The sequence below is a fragment of the Trachypithecus francoisi genome, unplaced genomic scaffold (genome assembly GCF_009764315.1).
Source record: "Trachypithecus francoisi isolate TF-2019V2 unplaced genomic scaffold, Tfra_2.0 Lachesis_group10, whole genome shotgun sequence".
Classification (NCBI taxonomy): domain Eukaryota; kingdom Metazoa; phylum Chordata; class Mammalia; order Primates; family Cercopithecidae; genus Trachypithecus; species Trachypithecus francoisi.
The window spans coordinates 11332710-11347953 of NW_022681455.1; the positions used below are offsets into that span (position 1 = coordinate 11332710).

The following is a 15244-nucleotide window of genomic DNA, read 5'->3' on the forward strand; positions in this document are numbered from 1 at the left end:
GAGATGCTGAGCTTGTATGATTTCCTTGCTACTGCGGTTCACCACAGCACTATCCTCATGAAAGTGCTCTACTGCGTCCAGAATTCTGTGTATCTAGGGGATGGCAGAGCACAGGGCAGAAATAGAATGAGATTTTTAACACGAGCAGGAAGCACTCCATGTAAATCTACTGTTTAATTGGATATTGTACTCAAAGGTGCTTCTCTAAATGAGCCAGTAAAAACCTGAGTGGGAGTTGGATAATACTTAATGGATAGGGATGCGTAGTTTCGGCATAACAGTGCCTCTGTGGGTTACAGCACCCTGGTCAAACCTGGAAAAATAGTTTCTTAGAAAAGAATAAAGGCAAACTATGGGGAAATGGTCATGGAAGGCTCTCTCACTAATAAGAAGAGAACTCAGAATGTCTTGTTATTAGCAACATAGATCTCCAACTAAAGGGTTTACCTACCCCCACACTTGTGATGTTTGCATGGAGATGGTGAGTACAGGGTTACCTTTGAGTTCTCTGTCGTTGTCATATTTTTGCTGTGCTGCTTCCAGAATCTTTTTCATCATATAAAAAGTGATTAGGTCTGGGTGGCTATTGATCGTTTGGAGAAAATAGACTTACTTTAATCCTTCTTCAGAATGGATTCCCAAGATAAGATTTTCATATAGACTTATTTTTACTGAGTGAAAGTGCCATTTTCAAGAAACTCCCAAAACTTTATATTTTAGAATAAGTGAGGCCCATCTGTGGGAAAAGAAAGCCACAGAAGACACTGAAAAACCACATGACCCGGCGTTAAATCAAGAAAAGCGTCTGGTAGGCCTGGGAAAGCCTGTTTAAGCTTCGAGGTCACTTTCTGCATCTCAGCTCCTGTTTATTTTCTGGACCTTGGTCAGTGTCTTCTTGACAGTGTAATTTCTGCAGTGCAGCTGGACTTTGTGACCCGTAATCAAACCCAGAAAGCTTTCAGCAATGCCATCTGGGTGGGGGGGCTCCATTTTATTTGGTTTAAATGAAAAAGTTAAATCTCTATCCAGACATGCCCATTTGCAGGCCCAATGACTCTTCCACCTGCAGGATACTTCATCTTTGAATATGCTTCTCATTTTCCAGACAAGCTCAGGGGATCTGCATCCTCCAATAAAATTCCTGTCTGCACAAAATTGCCTTTTAGTGGTGATTTATAACTCAATAAAATGACATCTCAAAAAGGAGAATGGGTTTGAGTCTATAACTGATGTGATTTAGCATGTTTTGGCTTTAGAATACACAGTATTTACACAAGGGGCAGTGGTCTCTGTGATGTGATGTGGAGATGTACATCCGCAGAACCCATGACAAGGAGGGAGGTGCAAATGTCCTCAGGCATCCTCTAAGCACAGACCTCCCTGGGCTCTAATATAATGAATATTCTTACTGAGCTCAGCCTCAAGCAAAGGGCTTCATGGTTTCCTGGGTATCAGAAACATCCATGGAACTTGCTAAAATTATACATTCCTGGGCTCCACCCTAGAACCCATGAGCTAGATTCACTAAGAGCAGGGTGGGGTCCAGGGATCTGTAGTTTAACAATCTGTACAGGTGGTTCCAGTCACATACTTGAGAAACCACTTTAAGTTGAGAAACACTTCTAGTTTGTAATCAGTCACCGCAATGAACTATTTGCTGCAAAAAGGGGAAGGGAACAAACGCTTTTAAAATGCCTTTTTTGTGTCAAGGGTTGTTGCTAGACAATCTAAATCTGTGGTTGTTTTTTTGTTGTTGTTTAACTCTTGCAACAGTCCAATAAGATTGGTATTATTATATTCATTTTGGAGGTTCAGAGAGGTTAAGGATTATTAGCAAACAGCAAGGTAGAGATTTGAACCCAGACCTTTCTGGCTCCACAGTGCACTTTTTCCACTAACCCATGTTAGCAGCCCAGGTTTGGGCCAAATATTTTCGAGTTCATAGTGTGTTACCCTTTGATCTACTGAGAGATATTGTGAGAAATGTCTTTATTTTCTATGCCCCCCACTCAGCTTTATAGAGGCATATTTGACAAATAAAAATTGTATACAGTTAAAGTTACAACATAATGCTTTGATATACGTATACATTGTGAAATAATGACCACAACCAAGCTAATTGACATATCTGTCACCTCACACGGTGACCGTCTATGTGTGTGTGTGCTGAGAACATTTAAGATCTACTGTAGTAGCAAGTCTCAAGTATTTATTAAATACGGTGTTTTTAACCATATCACCATGTTATTTATTAGATTCCCAAGACTTGTTCATCTTGTAACTGAAAGTGTACTCGTTGACCAACATCTTTCCAATCCTCCCAGTCCCCCAACCCCTGGTAAGCACAATTCTACTTTCTGCTTCTATGAGTCTGACTTTTTAGATTCCATATATAATGTGAGATCATGCAGTGTTTGTCTTTCTGTGCCTGGCTTATTTCACTCAGCATAATGTCCTCCAGGTTCATCCATGTTGTCACAAATGACAGGACTTCCTTCTTCTTCAAGGCTGAATAGAATTCCATTGTGTGTGTGTGTGTGTGTGTGTGTGTGTGTGTGTGTCTGCATGTGTGTGTATCACATTTTCTTTATCCATTCATGTATTAATGGAATCAACACTTAGTTTGATTCTATATCCTGGTTATTGTGAATAATGTTGCAGTGAACATGGAGGTGCATAGAACTCTTTGAGGTACTGATTTCATTTCCTTTGGATATATACCCAGAAGTGGAGTTACTGGTTCATATGACAATTGTATTTTTCAATTTTGAGGAACCTCCATGCTGTGTTCCATAATGACTATACCAGCTGATATGGTTTGGCTCTATGTCTCCACCCAAATCTCATGTTGAATTGTGATCTTCAGTGTTGGAGGAGGGGTCTGGTGGGAGTGTGGATCATCGGGTGGATTTCCCTTTTGCTGTTCTCGTGATAGTGAGTGAGTTATCATGAGATCTGGTTGTTTGAGAGTGTGTAGCACTTCCCCCCTTTGCTCTCTCCCTCTCCTGTTCCAGCCATATAGGATGTGCTGACTTCCCTTTTGTCTTCTGCCTTGATTCTAAGTTTCCTGAGGCCTCTGCAGCCATGTTTCCTGTAACGCCTGCAGAACTGTGAGCCAATCAAACCTCTTTTCTTTATAAATTATCCAGTCTTAGGTAGTTCTTTATAGTGATGTGAGAACAAACTAATATACCAGTTTACATTCCCACCAACAGTATACAAGGGTTCCCTTTTCCCATATCCTCAACAACACTTGTTAGTGTTTTTGATGATAGCCAATTGGGGTAAGATGATATCTCTTTATGGTTTCGATCTGCATATCCCTGATGATTAGTGATGTGGTTTGGCTGTGTCCCCACCCAGATCTCATCTTGAATTGTAGCTCCCATAATTTCCACATGTTGTGAGAGGAACCTGGTGGGAGGTAATTGAATTATGGGGGCGGGTCTTTCCTGCGCTGTTCTCGTGGCAGTGAACAACTCTCACAAGATCGATGGTTTTGTAAAGGGCAGTTTCCCTACACAAGCTCTCTTGCCTGCTGCTATGAAAGATGTGCCTTTGCTCCTCCTTTGCCTCCTGCATTGGTTGTGAGGCCTCCCCAGTCATGTGGAACCATGAGTCCATTAAACCTCTTTTTCTACATACATTACCCAGTCTTGGGTAGGTCTTTATTAGAAGTGAGAACAGACTAATACAATTAGTGATGTTGCACACCTTTATATGTACCTTTTGGCCATTTTGTATGTCTTCTTTTGACAAATGTCTATTCAGGTTCTCTGCCCGTTTTTTTTCCAGCCAGGTTATGTTTTCTTGCTTTTATTGTATAAGTGCGTTATATTTTTCTGGCTATTAACCTATTATCAGATGGATGTTTTGCAAATATTTTCTCCCATTCTGTAGGGTGTGAGAAATTTCTTAAAAAGACAATGGTTAGTCCTTCCACTCACTTGAGGAGAGTAAATTTCAGATTTGTAGTGGACACTGGGGTCCAAGACCTGAGACCCACTTCAGGCTGAGTAGTCAATCATTCTGTCAGCTATGGAAGGGTTGGCACCTAGCAGCTTACTGCAGAGTCCCCTCTTGAGATTGTCCCCAGCTGAGGCACAGCATGCCTCCTCCCTGGGGTGGCCTGCTTACAGTGACTGTCCAGGAAGAGGCATAAACTTCCAACTACCTTGCCTCAGTTCAGACAACATGGAAGGACATCCCAGCTTTGGAGGGCCTCTGTGACTTGCTGGGGCCTTTATCCTGATTTCAACTTCTTCCTCTGCCTAATCCTGCTTCTTCTGCTGCTTTAACAGTTTCCCAAGAGCACTCTCCACAAACTTCTGGCATGCCAATCTCCATCTCAAAATTTGCTTCTCTGGGAATGCAACCTGTGGTGTTCAATCAAATTGTCCCTGTAGACGCATTACACTCACATTAGGCATGTGATGGACTGAATTGTGACCTCCATCCCAAATTCATGTTGAAACTTTAATACCCAGGAACTCTGAATGTGACTGTGTTTAGAGATAGGGTCTTCACAGAAGTAATTAAGTTAAAATGAGGTCACATGGATGGGCCCTAATCTAATATGACAGGAGTCCTTATAAGAAGAGGAGATGAGGGCACAGCCAAGCAGAGGGAAGACCACACAGGGAAAAGACGAAGGTCTACAATCCAAGGAGAGAGGTTTCAGGAGAAATCAACCCTGTGGACACCTTATCTTGGACTTCCAGCCTCCAGAACTGTGAGAGAATAAGTTTCTGTAGTTTAAGCCCCCATTCTGTGATACCTTGTCATGGCAGCCGAAGCGGATACAATAGGTGGATTTAGAGGTTCTTCATTTTGATCCTGATTCTTTCATTTTTATAGTTAAGGAACAACTCAGAAATCTAAACAGGTTAAATTCTCTTTTAAGTATAATGAAACAGGATGGTAATTCTCACTAGATAGTGTTTTCATATTCTAGACAATATGTCAGGATAATCATGTTTTTAAAGAGGTGATAAGGAGTATGCATTATCTCTCTCCATCACATCTCTCTGTTTACAGCATTTACCACAAACCTGGGGCAGATTTAAATACATGGTGTGGATCAGTACTTTGGACCTGCAGTGAACTTGTATTTAGTGAGAAAGAATGACAAAATTTTCTTTCTTTCTTCTTTCTTTCTTTCTTTCTTTTTTTTTTTTTTTTTTTTGACAGTCTCGCTGTATCGCCCAGGCTGGAGTGCAGTGGCATGAACTGGGCTCACTGCAACCTTAACCTCCTGGGTTCAAGCCATTCTTCTGCCTCAGCCTCCAGAGTAGCTGAGATTAAAGGTGCACATCACCATGCTCGGCTAATTTTTGTATTTTTAATAGAGACAGGGCTTCGCCATCTTGCCCAGGCTGGTCTTGAACTCCTGACCTCAGGTGATCCTCCCACCTCGGCCTCCCAAAGTGCTGGAATTACAGGCATGAGTCACCGTGTCCCCCCTGTAATTTTTCAAAATCTGTCAGTCAATACTTTCTGGTCCTCTGCGAAGCAAGGATATGGTTTGGCCTTTTTTCTTTTTCTTTTTCTTTTTTTTTAGATGAAGTTTCACTCTTTTTGCCCAGGCTGGAGTGCAATGTCATGATCTCTGATCACTGCAACCTCCACCTCCCAAGTTCAAGTGATTCTTCTGCCTCAGCCTCTCAAGTAGTTGGGATTACAGGTGCACACCACTATACCTGGCTAATTTTTGTATTTTTAATAGAGACAGGGCTTCGCCATCTTGCCCAGGCTGGTCTTGAACTCCTGACCTCAGTGATCCTCCCACCTCGGCCTCCAAAGTGCTGGAATTACAGGCATGAGTCACCGTGTCCCCCCTGTAATTTTTCAAAATCTGTCAGTCAATACTTTCTGGTCCTCTGCGAAGCAAGGATATGGTTTGGCCTTTTTTCTTTTTCTTTTTCTTTTTTTTTAGATGAAGTTTCACTCTTTTTGCCCAGGCTGGAGTGCAATGTCATGATCTCTGATCACTGCAACCTCCACCTCCCAAGTTCAAGTGATTCTTCTGCCTCAGCCTCTCAAGTAGTTGGGATTACAGGTGCACACCACTATACCTGGCTAATTTTTGTATTTTCAGTAGAGACAGGGCTCCACCATGTTGGCCAGGCTGGTCTTTAACTCCTGACCTCAGGTGATCCACCCACCTCGGCCTCCCAAAGAGCTGGGATTATAGGCATGAGCCACCACGCCCAGTCAATTTAGCTTTCTTTTCTTTAGATAAACTGTAACATGCTATGTCTGGCTGCTGGCTTCCTGCCCTAATTCAAAGGCGAAAAAGCTTTGTAGTTTAATTTTTTTTTAGGTTTTCATTTTTTCTGAGCCAGTTCCTTTATCCTTTATTGTCTCCAGTGGAGCATTGGTAAATGTTTAACTACCAGCTCTTTGAAAATGAAATAAAACAGAACCATCCTGGGAAAAGAATGCTGCAGGGTGCCAGCCTCTCTGCAGCCAAGGACAGCTCTTCAGGTGTGAGGAGACCTCTCTGCCTTCTTCCTTACACTGATATTAGTGCAGTTCCCTCAGGGCTTGCTTTTATTTGTTGAGGCTTCTTGTAAGGGGTTTAATTTTAAGAGTATTTATGAGTTTAGCACAGGCTTCCCCAGTGAATTTTTCTGTCCATGCCCTCACTCATGATGTCTTCATTGTCACCTCTGGAACCAGAAAATTCACAGCTTAAGGAAGCTCAGGTGAGCAACCAAGTCTAGCCCCATCCAGATTCCCAAGGCCCGTTCTCCCACCAGGCCTTTCCTTATGCTCTGCATCTCTCATCTCCTTCAATGATTTCTTTTGGCTGCACTGACTTGACTTTTTATGTGTTATAAAATTCAGGAAGCTTCTATTGAGGGCTTAGTAGGTGCCAAACACAATTCTGAGCAACATGCATATTTAATCTTCACAAGCCCTTCGAGGTAGGTACTATTCTCATTCTCATTTTGTAGGTGAAGAAAGTGAGGCACAAAGAGGGTTAATAACTTGTTCAAGGCCCTATTACTTGATAGAGGCAGGACCGGGATTCAAACCAGGCAGTATGGCTTCCAGTCCATATTTTTCTTTTCTTTTTATTTTGGAGACAGAGTCTTGCTTTGTCACCCAGGCTGGAGTGTAGTGGTGCAATCACAGCTCACTGCAGCCTCTGCCTCTGGGGTTCAAGCAATTCTCTTGCCTCAGTCTCCCGAGTAGCTGGGACTATAGGTGCGCACCACTACACCTAGCTAATTTTTCTATTTTTAGTAGAGAAGGGGTTTCACCATCTTGGTCAGGCTGGTCTCGAACTCCTGACTTCAAATCATCTGCCCACCTTGACCTCCCAAGGTGCTGGGATTATAGGCGTGAGCCACTGCACCCGGCCCCAATCCATATTTTTAACCAGCATCCTACCTGAAAAAGAGCAGTAGAAATATACATATGTGTAGTGTGAAGTGGTGTGTGTGTATCTGTGTGTATGAAAAGTTAAAGTTTAATAATGCGGAAAAATCACTCAGAAGTAATGGAATTAAAGACTTCAAAGGACTTTTTGACGCAACATAGATAATTCTAAAGCAAATTAAAAATTTTAGGTGGTGAAATTATGTTTTTTAGGTCTAGAATTCCAAAAGTTGAGGCTCAGCATGTATTGGAAATACCATAGAGCTAATGTTAATTGCAGAGATACAGCAGGAATGAAATACTGACTTGCTTCAGGGAATGTTTTTTCTCCCTGTCTCTCTCTGTTTTGGTCTCAATTTAGTAATGCTGGTTGAGTAGGTATAAAAAATGAGAAGAGAGACATTTTTTGTTTCACTAGTCATAGAGAAATTGGTATTTGTATTGAATGGATTGAGGATTCACAAATAAATATAGTTTGTTCCAGTTTGGATTACTAATTTGGTTTGGTGGAAATCTCTGAAGTATCCAGTTCTGTGACAGACTTTTGCCATAGAATCTAGTACTAGGGAGGATTTTTAAGAGGTCATTACCTTGACCTTAAAACATCGCAGTGAGTGGGCGATTGTCCAAGATGGCCAAATAGGAACAGCCTTGGTCTGCAGTTCCCAGCAAGATCGACACAGAAGATGGGTGATTTCTGCATTTCCAGCTGAGGTACCTGGTTCCTCTCACTGGGACTGGTTGGACAGTGGATGCAGCCCATGGAGGCCTGAAGCAGGGCAGGGCGTCACCTCACCCGGGAAGCACAAGGGGTCAGGGGATTTCCCTTTCTTAGCCAAGGGAAGCCGTGACAGACTGTACCTGGAGAAATGGTACACTCCTGACCAAATACCACACTTTTCCCACAGTCTTAGCAACTGGCAGGTCAGGAGATACTCTCCTGTGCTTGGCTCAGTGGGTCCCATGCCCATGGAGCCTTGCTCACTACTAGTGCAGCAGTCTGAGATCAACCTGTGACACTGCAGGTTGACAGCGGGAGCGGCATCCACCATTGCTGAGGCTTGAGTAAACAAAGTGTCACAGTGTAAACAAAGAGACCGGGAAGTACGAACTGGGCAGAGCCCACCACAGCTCAGTAAGGCCTACTGCCTCTATAGATTCCATCTCTGGGAGCAGGGCATAGGAGAACAAAAGGCAGCAGACAGCTTCTGCAGACTTAAATGTCCCTGTCTGACAACTCTAAAGAGAACAGTGGTTTTCTCAGCATGGCGTTCGAGCTCCAAGAATGGACAGACTGCCTCCTCAAGCAGGTCCCTGACCCCCGTGTAGCCTGACTGGGAAACACTTCCCAGTAGGGGCCGACAGTCACCTCAAACAGGTGGTGCCTCTCTGGGACGAAGCTTCCAGAGGAAGGATCAGGCAGCAATATTTGCTGTTCCATAGCCTCTGCTGGTGACACCCAGGCAAACAGGGTCTGGAGCTGACCTCCAGCAAACTCCAACAGACCTGCAGCTGAGGGGTCTGTAAGAAGGAAAACTAACAAACAGAAAAGAATAGCATCAACATCAACAAAAAGACATCCACACCAAAACCCCATCTGTAGGTCACCAACGTCAAAGACCAAAGGTAGATAAAACCACAAAGATGGGGAGAAACCAGAGCATAAAAGCAGAAAATTCCAAAAAACAAAGTGCCTTATCTCCTCCAAAGGATTGCAACTCCTTGCCAGCAAGGGAACAAAACTGGACAGAGAATAAGTTTGACCAGTTGACAAAAGCAGGCTTCAGAAGGTCGGTAATAACAAACTTCTCCAAGCTAAAGGAGCATGTTCTAACCCATTGCGAGGAAGCTAAACACCTTGAAAAAAGGTTAGATGAATGGCTAACTATTATAAACAGTGTACAGAAGATCTTAAATGACCTGATGGAGCTGAAAACCACAGCATGAGAACTTTGTGACACATGCACAAGATTCAATAGCCTATTCGATCAAGTGAAAGGAAGGAAATCAGTGATTGAAGATCAAATTAATGAAATAAAGTGAGAAGACAAGATTACAGGAAAAAGAATGAAAAGAAACAAACAAAGCCTCCAAGAAATATGACTATGTGAAGAGACCAAATATACATTTGATTGTTGTACGGAAAGTGACGGGGAGAATGGAACCAAGTTAGAAAACACTCTTCAGGATATTATCCAGGATAACTTCCTGAACTTAGCAAGGCAGGCCAACATTCAAATTCAGGAAATACAGAGAACACCACAAAGATACTCCTCAAGAAGAGCAACCCCAAGACACATAATTGTCAGATTCACCAAGGTTGAAATGAAGGAAAAAATGTTAAGGGCAGCCAGAGAGAAAGGTCGGGTTACCCACAAAGGGAAGCCCATCAGACTAATAGCAGATCTCTTGGCAGAAACCCTACAAGCCAGAAGAGAGTGGGGGTCAATATGCAACATTCTTAAAGAAAAGAATTTTCAACCCAGAATCTCATATCCAGCCAAACTAAGCTTCATAAGTGAAGGAGAAATAAAATCCTTTATAGACAAGCAAATGCTGAGAGATTTTGTCACTACCAGGCCTGCCTTACGAGAAGAACACCTGAAGGAAGCACTAAACATGGAAAGGAATAACTGGTACTAGCCACTGCAAAAACATGCCAAATGGTAAAGGCCATTGACACTATGAAGAAATTGCATCAATTAACAGAAAATAACCAGCTAACATCATAATGACAGGATCAAATTCACACATAACAATATTAACTTTAAATGTGAATGGACTAAATGCCCCATTTAAAAGACACAGACTGGCAAATTGGATAAAGAGTCAAGACCCATCGATGTGCTGTATTCAGGAGAACCATTTCATGTGCAAAGACACACATAGGCTCAAAATAAAGGGATAGAGGAAGATCTACCAAGCAAATGGAAAGTAAAAAAAAAAAAAAAAAAAAAAAAGCAGGGGTTTCAATTCTAGTCTCTGATAAAACAGACTTTAAACCAACAAAGATCAAAAAGGACAAAGAAGACCACTACATAATGGTAAAGGGATCTATTCACCAAGAAGAGCTACCTATCCTAAATATATATACACCCAACACAGGAGCACCCAGATTCATAAAGCAGGTCCTTAGAGACCTACAGAGACTTAGACTCCCATACAATAATAATGGGAGACTTTAACACCCCACTATCAATATTAGACAGATCAACGAGACAGAAGGTTAACAAGGATATCCAGGACTTGAACTCAGCTCTGGACCAAGCGGACCTAATAGACGTCTACAGAACTCTCCACCTCAAATCAACAGAATATACATTCTTCTCAGCACCACGTCATACTTATTGTAAAATTGACCACATAATTGGTAGTAAAACACTCCTCAGCAAATGTAAAAGAACAGAAATCACAACAAACCGTGTCTCAGACTACAGTGCAATCAAATTAGAACTCAGGATTAAAAAAGCCACTCAAAACTGCACAACTACATGGAAGCTGAACAACCACTCCTGAATGACTGCTGGGTAAGTAATGAAATGAAGGCAGAAATGAAGATGTTCTTTGAAACCAATGAGAACAAAGACACAACATACCAGAATCTCTGGGACACATTTAAAGCAGTGTAGAGGGAAATTTATATCACTAAATGCCCACAAGAGAAAGCAGGAAAGATCTAAAATTGATACTCCAACATCACAAAAGAACTAGAGAAGCAAGAGCAAGAAATTCAAAAGCTAGCAGAAGGCAAGAAACAACTAAGATCAGAGCAGAACTGAAGGAGATAAAGACACAAGAAACCCTTCAAAAAAATCAATGAATCCAGGGGCTGGTTTTCTGAAAAGATCAACAAAATAAATAGACTGTTAGCAAGACTAATAAAGAAGAAAAGAGAGAAAAATCAAATAGACCCAATAAAAAATGATAAGGGGGATATCACCACCAATCCCACAGAAATACAAACTACCATCAGAGAATACTATAAACACCTCTGAAAAGATCAACAAAATAGATAGACTGCTAGCAAGACTAATAAAGAAGAAAAGAGAGAAGAATCAAATAGACACAATAAAAAATGATAAGGGGATATCACCACCAAACCCACAGAAATACAAACTACCATCAGAGAATACTATAAACGCCTCTACACAAATAAACTAGAAAATCTAGAAGAAATGGATAAATTCCTGGACACATACATCCAACCAAGACTAAACCAGGAAGAAGTTGAATCTCTGAATAGACCAATAACAGGCTCTTAAATTGAGGCAATAATTAATAGCCTACCAACCAAAAAAAGGCCAGGACCAGAAAGATTCACAGCCGAATTCTATCAGAGGTACAAAGAGTACCATCCCTTCTGAAACTATTTCAATCAATAGAAAAAGGGGGAATCCTCCCTAACTCATTTTATAAGGCTAGCATCATCCTGATACCAAAGTCTGGTAGAGACACAACAAAAAAAGAGAATTTTAGGCCAATATCCCTGATGAACATTGATGTAAAAATCCTCAGTAAAATACTGGCAAACTGAATCCAGCAGCACATCAAAAAGCTTATCCACCATGATCAAGTCAGCTTCATCCCTGGGATGCAAGGCTGGTTCAACATATGCAAATCAATAAATGTAATCCATCACATAAATGGAGCCAATGACAAAAACCACATGATTATCTCAATAGATGCAGAAAAACCCTTTGACAAAATTCAACAGCCCTTCATGCTAAAAACTCTCAATAAACTAGGTATTGATGGGATGTATCTCAAAATAATAAGAGCTATTTATGACAAACCCACAGCCAATGTCATACTGAATGGGCAAAAACTGGAAGCATTCCCTTTGAAAACTGGCACAACACAAGGATGCCCTCTCTCATCACTCCTGTTCAACATAGTGTTGGAAGTTCTGGCTAGGGAAATCAGGTAAGAGAAAGAAATAAAGTGTATTCAATTAGGAAAAGAGGAATTGTCTCTGTTTGTGTATGACATGATTGTATATTTAGAAAATCTCATCATCTCTGCCCAAAATCTCCTTAAGCTGATAAGCAACTTCAGCAAAGTCTCAGGATACAAAATCAATGTGCAAAAATCACAAGCATTCCTATACACCAATAATAGACAAACAGAGAGCCAAATCATGAGTGAACTCCCATACACAATTACTACAAAGAGAATAAAATACCTGGGAATTCAACTTACAAGGGCTGTGAAGGACCTCTTCAAGGAGAACTACCAACCACTGCTCAACAAAATAAAAGAGGATACAAACAAATGGAAGAACATTCCATGCTCATGGATAGGAAGAATCAATGTCATGAAAATGGCCATTCTGAGCAAGATGATTTATAGATTCAATGCCATCCCCATCAAGCTACCACTGACTTTCTTCACAGAATTGGAAACAACTACTTTAAAGTTCATATGGTATCAAAAAAGAGCCTGCATTGCCAAGACAATCCTAAGCAAAAAGAACAAAGCTGGAGGTATGATGCTACCTGACTTCAAACTATACTACAAGGCTACAGTAACCAAAACAGCATGGTACTGGTACCAAAACAGATATTTAGACCAGTAGAACAGAACAGAGGCCTCAGAAATAACAACATACGTCTACAACCATCTGATCTTTGACAAACCTGACAAAAACAAACAATATGGAAAGGATTCCCTATTTAATGAATTGTGCTGGGAAAACTGGCTAGTCATATGTAGAAAGCAGAAAGCTGAAACTAGATCCCTTCCTTACACCATATACAAAAATTAACTCAGGATGGATTAAAGACTTAAACAGCATAAAAACTCTAGAAGAAAACCTAGGCAATACCATTCAGAACATAGACATGGGCAAAGACCATGACTGAAACACCAAAAGCAATGGGAACAAAAGCCAAAATAGACAAATGGGATCTAATTAAACTAAAGAGCTTCTGCACAGCAAAAGAAACTATCATCAGAGTGAACAGGCAACCTACAGAATGGGAGAAAATCTTTGCAGTCTACCCATCTGACAAAGGGCTAATATCCAGAATCTACAAATAACTTAAACAAATTTACAAGAAATAAACAACCCCACCAAAAAGTGGGCAAAGGATATGAACAGACACTTCTCGAAAGAAGACATTTATGCAGCCAACAGACATGAAAAAATGCTCATCATCACTGGTCATCAGAGAAATACAAATCAAAACGACAATGAGATACCTTTTCACACCAGTTAGAATGGCGATCATTAAAAAGTCAGGAAACAACAGATGCTGGAGAGGATGTGGGGAAATAGGAATCTTTTGCACTGTTGTTGGAAGTGTAAATTAGTTCCACCATTGTGGAAGACAGTGTGGCAATTCCTCAAGGATCTGGAACTAGAAATACCCAGTGATCCCATTACTGGGTATACACCCAAAGGATTCTCAATCATGCTACTATAAAGACACATGCATACGTATGTTTATTGCAGCACTCTTCACAATAGCAAAGACTTGGAGCCACCCCAAATGTCCATCGGTGATAGTCTGGATTAAGAAAATGTGGCACATATACACCATGGAATACTATACAGCCATAAAAACAGATGAGTTAATGTCCTTTGCAGGGACATGGATGAAGCTGGAAACCATCATTCTAAGCAAACTATCATAAGGACAGAAAACCAAACACCACATGTTCTCACTCATAGGTGGGAATTTAACAACGAGAATACATGGACACAGGGCGGTCAGTATCACACACAGGGGTCTGTTGCGGGGTGGGGACCTGGGGAAGGGGTAGCATTAGGAGAAATACCTAATGCAAATGGCAAGTTGTTGGGTGCAGCAACCCAACATGGTACATGTATACCTATGTAACCAATCTGCCCGTTGTGCTCATGTACCCTAGAACTTAAAGTATAATAAAAAAAAATCACTGTGATATGACAATCAAACTTGTATTTAATGCCTTCCAGGGAAATCCTTTTGTTGCTTATCAAATTATTTAAAGAAAACTTTTCTCGTTATATTTAACTTGGAATCTTTCCCCAGAAAGGAGATGGGGCTGTCCTTGGCTTGATGTGGTGCCCAGAGCTTTTTCATTTGTGTGCAGTTGATGGTTGATTCTCTGAGATACAGAAAACAGTCGATCAATCTCAACAGATAAGGGAATTCACCTTTTTTTTTTTTTGAGCACGAATTACTCTATATGCATTTTCTCATTTTATCCTCTGAATAATCTTCCTGCCACCATTTTATAAACGCAGAAACAGAGATTCAAAAGGGTCAGGTCACTGGCTTAAGGTCAACTCTACTGCTAAACAGAAAAGCAAGGACCAAAACTCAGATCTTTGCGACCCTCATTGCCACTATGCCATGCGACGATGCCTACCTCCTTTAGAGGCCAACTAATAGGTAAAATTACATATCATTTCTTCTATAAATTTTCATAACACCTTTAGGAAACCTTGGTTAGATAGAAAAATTGATTATTTTAATCCTACACTGTACCCCAGGCCAAGTTGATTTTCTTGAGGAATGGCCGAATGGAAGTTGAATGGTTTAAAGGTTACTGGCAAACAGAGAAACAAGGCACCGAAGAACTGGCTATTTCCAAACCTGAGCGATCAGCTTCTGAATGAGTAGTTCAGTGGGTATAACTTCCAGGCTTGCTCAGGCACCATTATGATAATTGGAATAATCAATCTGCATCCCAGAAGACTGCTTCCCCAGAGATTTCTGGATGGAAGAGGATGCCCTGTGGGCATCAGTGTATCCATGTAAGAAATTCACTTAACAAAGCAAAATCTGGCAGTCTAAACTTAACAGTATTTTCCCCAAATGTTAGTTGCAGGCATGTATGACAAAAAAAAAAAAAAAAAAAAACCAGCAAA

At 41.1% G+C, this 15244-nt stretch overlaps 1 protein-coding gene across 2 annotated transcripts in view; it reads right to left on the bottom strand.

The window, feature by feature from the left end:
- Window positions 1-15244, bottom strand: part of NEDD9 (neural precursor cell expressed, developmentally down-regulated 9) — a 201860-nt gene that overhangs the window by 109212 nt on the left and 77404 nt on the right. The gene's annotated exons all lie outside the window — the stretch shown is intronic.